Here is a 7,479-nt window from a genome sequence, read left to right on the forward strand (position 1 = left end):
GAATAAACATGAATTTTGATTATATACAATTTTGTATATATAAAACCACTGTGTAACTCAAAAAAACAAAAATTAAATTAATTAAATTAATGATAAGTTGAGTTATTATATTTTAATAGGTTACACATACTCAACAAAATACCTGATTAACATTTTTATTGAGTGTGTACAGAAGTGGTATAAAAATAATTAAAAAAAAAAAAGCTCTAAACTAGTGGAAAGTTTATAAGACTGGTTTCAATGTGTATTTTTTTTTATTTTGTCATTTTTAACATAATTTGTTGATACTACTATGATAGAAAAATAAAATAACAAAACAAATTAAATCGGCATATCTTTACAACTGGTTTTGGAAAATAATTTCCACCTGTCTCATTGGTACTAGCTAGTATATCAATCTATGCATATGAGCATTTTTGTTTTAATTTAAAATATATTTATGCTACTATAAACTAGTAGAAATCAAATGACTTGGTTAATCTTGTCGGGATTCAAGGAACTGAGTACTTGACTAAGAGAGCATATCAAATAAAACCACTAAAGGATTGACAGTTTAATCTTTAATCACATAGTTCCGGCTATTAATGTAAATATGTAAAGTTATTGCCACCTGACGTTCAATCAACACGACGGTGCAATCGTGCGTTTAAATTAAATAAAAAAATACTCAGATCAATATGCCCATGGACTGAGTATATCAAATTCTTATAATTATATAATTATTAAAAACCTCGTTGATTATTTGACACGTTAAAAACAAATATATATATAATATGTAGCTATTAGGAACGTAAGTTTTATTTTAATTTGACTCGTTATTAACTTTAGACAACATTTTGTTTTTCTTTTCACTTTTATTTTCTCAGACAATGTAATTTCTATTGCATCAACTAATAAGGCAAAATTTTATGTCATTTGTTGATCAGGTCCCGGAAATTTTTAGCCTCTAGGCGGCGAAAGTTTTGCTAGTGTTTGAACTGTTTGTAAATTCCTATTAAACAAATATATTTATTCATTTTTGAATATTACTAAATTCAAAGTAATAAAAAATAAAATATTCTAGGACAAAAAAAAAAAGAAGCCCGGGTTAAAAAATTATATTTGTTTGAGATTAATGCGAGATCTCTTTCAAATTTCGTTTGAGACAGATAGAGATTTCCTAGAAACAAATTAAAGAAAAATTAGAGATAATAAGATGTTCCTGAGACAACTGTCATTTTCTTCAATTTGTGTCTATAGGAAGTCTTGTTATTGTCTCGAATGTTTTTCCACTTTATCTCTGAAAAATCTCTTTAATTTTTCTTTAATCTTTCTTGGGGAAATCTTTTTATTCTTTCTAGTTTTTCTCTGGGAAATCTTATAATATCTTTAATTTATAGGTTATAGAAAAATTAGAGACTATATAAGATTTTCCAGAGACAAATTATAGAAAAAGACTTGAACTCTAAAAACTTTTTCAAAAGTTAAATTAAATTATTTTGGTAGAAACAAAATAGGCAACATCAAACCATGGTATTGTTTTTTTTTTTTGTTGAACAATATTTTTTTATTTGACTGGATATAAATAAGATCAGTTTAGAATTAATGAGCAATCAAATCACCAGAAATTGAGGGTCCAGATGCAAAAAAGCACCATGTGCTCGAAGACCAAGAAAATTACTGGTAAATTCGATTGATGACCTTGAAGAATTAAAATATTGTTGACCAATATTATTATTGCTACAATTAAGTATACGGAGGAATTTATGGAAAGTACGGAGACATTTCTATACAGGTTACGGTAAAACTTACGGTGAACATATTGTGATGGTTATATAGCCTCAATCGTGTCTGCAAAACCGGCACAGAGAAAATTTTCCTTTCAAAATTATGTAAAAAAACCTTCATAATTTCGGAAATATTAAGAAAGTGTTGGATAAAACGAGATTCGTTTACTTTTTCCGTTTCAAGAACTTGAATTTTACAAGAATCTTATATACAACAAGAACAAACAGAAAAGAAAAAAAAAATTTTTTTACGGAAGTTTCACGTGAAATTCAAAGGATTATCACGAAAACTATAATGGAAATGAACTTTAAACAAAAAAAAAAAATTCTTATTCAAAATCCCCAATTGATTCTTTGTTATTCTTGTTTTTTTTTTTTGTTTTCGCTGCTATATTATCCTATGTCCATAAACATTATCGATTAACATGCTCAACCATTTTGATACCAACAATCAGTATGTATATTTAATTGTCTCAAAATGTAAATTATTTTCTGAGTTATTCAATATAATTAATAATACAATAATAAGAAAATTAAATGATACGTACAAGTTTAACAGAATAAATAATAAAATTATTTGACCATTTAAGAAGAAAAAAAATTATCATCATTGAATAAAGTAAGTAAAACTAACTATTAATTAAAAAATGATTTATTCGTCATTTAAAATGAAATTTTAATTATTGAGCATACAATGGAAAATAGAACAATTTAATTGTCCATATAAAAATTGAAAATACATTATCATTATTCAAAATTGGAAAGATAAAAAATTACTGTTTTTGCGACATATCTTAATCAGTCGAAAAATTCTTTCGTGAATTAACATTAATTCGGGAATTGAACTTTTTTATATGTGCGAAAAATAAATAATTACAATAACGAGTTTCAAATTAATATATAAATTTATAAATGCATAATGACATAATGACATTTAGTCTTGGAAAATAAAAATTAAAATGACTCTCTATTATTACACCCTATGACCATTAGGACTCTTGAATAATATTATCTAAAAATTAATCAATTCTCTTTTTTTTTACTCAATTTAACTTGTATTGTATAAATTTCACAATGAGTCGTAAAATATACGTTGTTATATAAATAATATTTTTCATTTAACTATATATTATTTCTGGGTATGTAATTTCTCTCATCTGTCTCAACTCATCAATCACAAAACTCAATGACATGTACATATACGGAGACAGAACTATAGGCAATTAACACACAGGTAGCTCGACAATCAAACAATAGTAATATATTGCACATTGTATACATACCAACGATTTCACAATATTTCGACAGTTATCATCAATAAGAATCAATTGATCAAACATTAATTTAACAATAAGTTCAATCAAGATATGTGCAAAGCTACAAAGTAATCATTAATTTTGCAAAAACTTTCCCAACTTAATGTATACAGTAGTGGAGTTAAAGAAAAGACGACAAGCAATAAAAGAAAAAAAAAAAAAAACAAAGTAAATAGAAAAGAATGAGACAAAAAAAAAGGAAAGTATACTCAATAGCCAGTGCGATTTTATTCTGACCAGTTTGTTTCCCATTCACGGCTTGGTGTCGCACAAAGTGCGTATAGAATAGCTATATACATAAAGGTACTTGAAAGAGTTTTTTTTTTTTTTATTTATTTCTTTTTTGTCTATAGTCATGCCAACGAGCCATTGGGTACATATATTTTCTCCAGATCTGGAAAACAATACGCCTAAGCTGACTCTGTATTTATATTCAAACGTTAAACTTTCAATGGTAATAATTCATTGTTGGTTAATGCGTGGTGATACTTTTCTAGTCCCTCTCACCATTAACAATACAAACAAACAATTGTGTGTACACACTTGCATATAAATATTGAGGGTAAATTTTTTTTTTCTTGTATTACTTTCAAACAGCAAACAACCCGTATAACAGAATGATTTTTTTTTATATGTTTGAAAAAAAATCTGAAGAGTTAAAGAGAATATACTAGATAAAATTAAAATGGTAATCTTCAATCTGAATAAAAACATGACGGAAATGTTGGAACAATTATTCTTCTTTTTTGACATACTGACTCTCTACCACCCCAACGCAACCTTGTAATAATTTGCATGCATTATTTGCAAGTAAAAAAAAAAAACTTATACACATACACACACACCTACTGGCTATTAGAATACAGCTCAGTTTATAAATAAATATGAATAAAAAAAATGTTTACCGTATACGAAAAATGATCCTCAAAGTTATTTTAAATAAACCATGAATTTTTTGATAATTTTTATATTATTCAAATATAAAAAAAAAAAAAAACATTAAATTGAGAACGGAAGCTTATATGACTATAAAATGTGAAACCGATAAATTCAATCATGTGTGGGTCTATGAGAATTTGAGAGGGTGACGGTTGAGGAATTGTTGTGAAGGCTTTTTTTTCCATCACCCATTCCTATTTTATTTTACTAAGTCACAAGCAACGATTTGTCTTGAAGGTCGGTATTCTCAATGGCAACAAGCCGAAAGCTCACCCTCAAGTTATGCTGTTTCCGGGTGCGTATACACAGTTGCCACAATACCCTCAATAGCCCTTCTTATATATTTATTCTTCTATGTGGCATTGCGACGAAAGAAAGCACAGCCAACAATCCTCTACCCATTCTACTTCTTGTATACAAGTTTCATTGAAAAAAAGGAAAAAAAAAAAAAGCCGAAGCCTTGTTGAAATTTACTTACTTCATAGCCTCTCAATGAAGAAAATCTTCTACAAACTAATTCATGTCTAGTATTTATGTATACACAGACACACACACGCATATAGAAATTTTTGTATTCAAACATTACTGGATGGACCTTCGAAATAACTTGGTCGAAAGAAAGGCTAGGCTTTCGTCGATAAATGTATTACAATTCATTGTGTCAGAATAGAAAAGACGTGTCTTCAAGATCTCTTTAGATAACAGCATGAAATTTGCATAGGTTTTCGAAGGGATAAAAAGATTTTATTGATCTTTCTTATTATAATATTGATCAACAACCTGTCGAATGTTTTGAAATTCTAATGAAAATATAAAATGATCAAATAAAAATATGTAAAGTTATAATAGAAAAACAAATGATTGTATAATAAATATTTATTGAATAATGTTTCAAGATCATGAATTAAAGTAATAAAGTATAGATTCAATTCGTATATTTGATATCTTAACTTTACCCACCTTTGCTATTCTATTTACCATACAAACATATGTTGGATTGCTTATAAACCCGTCAAACTGTAGTTTTAATCTTGTTAAAGTTTTTTTTTTTTTGTCGAGGTTAAACTTACAGATAGGCACATTGATAGATTAGAAAAAAATGAATAAAGTTAAGAGAAAAATTGATTTTACGTTGGTGTATAAAACACGTAAATAATTTTTAACAGATAATATATTTCATCATAATGGTTACATTGACCGAGATATTCCAGATGCAAAATTTACTCGTGGGATTGTTTTATCAATATCGAGCCATGTTAGTATGAAAAAAAAAAAAAATAATAGTTTGTATATTATAATTCGAACACAAAAAGCCGAAGAAAAATAACTTTTTAATTTTTACATACGCCAACGTCTATATCGATCTGAATGCACTAGTTCTCATCTTAAATTTGTAAGTAGGTTTTTGTAATCAACAGTTATCTTACACATTACTCATAATTAATTATCAAAATGTAACTGCAACCAAAAAAATGTAAATAAACCAAGCATGTAAAAATCAGAGTAGAATAAAAAGAGGCATCCACTTGAACATACCAATAACACTCTGAATCAACCAGTTAGAAATCAATTTGAATCTCTAGGTCTAAAACAAGACATCGAACCAGAACCAACAGCATCAACAGATCCAATTGTTGAAAAAACAACTAAGCCATGAGCAAATTACACTCACACCATAGTTGTCAGCGAATTTTTTGAAATAAAGTCATCAATCAGAGCATCAACGAATTTTTCATCAACAATAACATTATAACCTGAAAAGCAGTCATTAGATAGTATCAGAGTTTTGAGATGAATATATCACCATACTGCTCTACACGAGCAGAATTTTTTTTTTCGAACAAATAATTTGCTGTGCATATAGTGGTACAAATTGTCATAAACGACCATATCGGCTTGAGTACACCAGTTCACGTCCGATTACTGAAGTTAAGCATCAGGGCTGAGCGGAGTTAATACTCGGATACATAAATAACCTGGTACACTAGTGAGACAGTCGAGTATCTTGGTATTAACGTTGATGAAATAGTCAGGCTAAATGACCACATGAGAAAATAAATGATATAAGCTACCAAAGCTAATTCAAGTATATTTATCAACAAAACACTATCCAGCATGACCAAGCTACTTGCTATCAGTAAGGCTAATCAACACATACACTTGCTCTCTATAGAAAAATTTTTTTAGTGCATCACAAAATAATTAAGGAAAAAACTTGATAGTAATATGAATACAAAAAAGCCAGATAAAACAAAGTTTTGATTTTTTACATTCGCCAACGACCATATCGGCTTGAGTACACCAGTTCTCGTCCGATCACTGAAGTTAAGCAAGGCTGAGCGTGGTTAGTACTTGGATGGGTGACCGCTTGGGAACACCACGTGCCGTTGGCATTCCTTTTGCTATTTCTTTATTATCGTTATTTTTTGAACAATTTTCTTTTTATCTATTTAAATAGGTTTGAATAATTATACAACATAGATGTCAATAATATATCTTTTTTTGATATCAAGTTACGTATAGAACGATCATGTCAAGATCAAGATTAAAATTTTAAAAGCTCATATATATGTATCAGCGTAGAGTGAGTTCATTATACCTCATCAATATTCTTATTACCCACTTGGAACACCCAAATATTCCAGAAAAACGTTCAGGCTCATACGTTTAATACTTTAATTACATTACATTTCATATTACATTCAAACCAGGAACCAACACGTACAAAAATCTCTTGCGAAAGACTTTTATAAACGATGTATTATATATATTTGTTGTTTTACTATTAGTCTCTTGAAGAAATTAAAATTACTAAATATATAATATTGGGTTTTCCAACGAGGGACAAAAAATTCTCGTGCAATTTTATTTAACATACAACTTTGACGTAACAGTAATAATAAGTTTTTTTTTTTTTTGTTATTAACCCAATCGAATATGATTCTGTATATATTAGCTTAAACTGTAAATTTTTTTTTTGCATTCTAACCAGCTCTTAATCTCATACAAATGACAATAATAAAATATGCCATATATTTTATTTTGTTTTACTATTAGTCGCTTAAGCATTCAATTGAATAAACTGAAATTAATAACACAACAATGACATAAAAGTGATAAATTTTTTTTTTTTGTTAATATGAAAAGAATACTTTTATTAAGAGAACAACATATTCAAAATCACGTGATAGTCATATGTCGTTGATATAAATAATGATTTATATGAAACAAAAACAATTAAAAAATAAGCAGTAAGCTGATTGAATTAATTTTTTTAAAGTTAAACAAAAGTTGATGGTTTTCACATAATTTATTTCCATGAAAAGTTACATAATATGTTAAAATTATCTAATCTAGTAAAACGAAATTTGTGGACAAAAATAAAACTTTTTTTTTAATTATTAATTTCTACCAGCAAAAGGTCAAAAAAAAAAAAAATGTTATAAATACATTGTAAT

General features: G+C 27.6%; 1 non-coding gene across 1 annotated transcript; it reads left to right on the forward strand.

The window, feature by feature from the left end:
- Nucleotides 1–6,295: 6,295 nt before the first annotated feature.
- LOC122859937 lies at nucleotides 6,296–6,414 on the forward strand. Its single transcript, XR_006374381.1, has one exon. It is a non-coding gene; the product is annotated as a 5S ribosomal RNA (ribosomal RNA).
- The last annotated feature ends 1,065 nt before the right edge of the window (nucleotides 6,415–7,479 follow it).

Source organism: Aphidius gifuensis, linkage group LG6 (assembly GCF_014905175.1).
Source record: "Aphidius gifuensis isolate YNYX2018 linkage group LG6, ASM1490517v1, whole genome shotgun sequence".
NCBI classification, from domain to species: domain Eukaryota; kingdom Metazoa; phylum Arthropoda; class Insecta; order Hymenoptera; family Braconidae; genus Aphidius; species Aphidius gifuensis.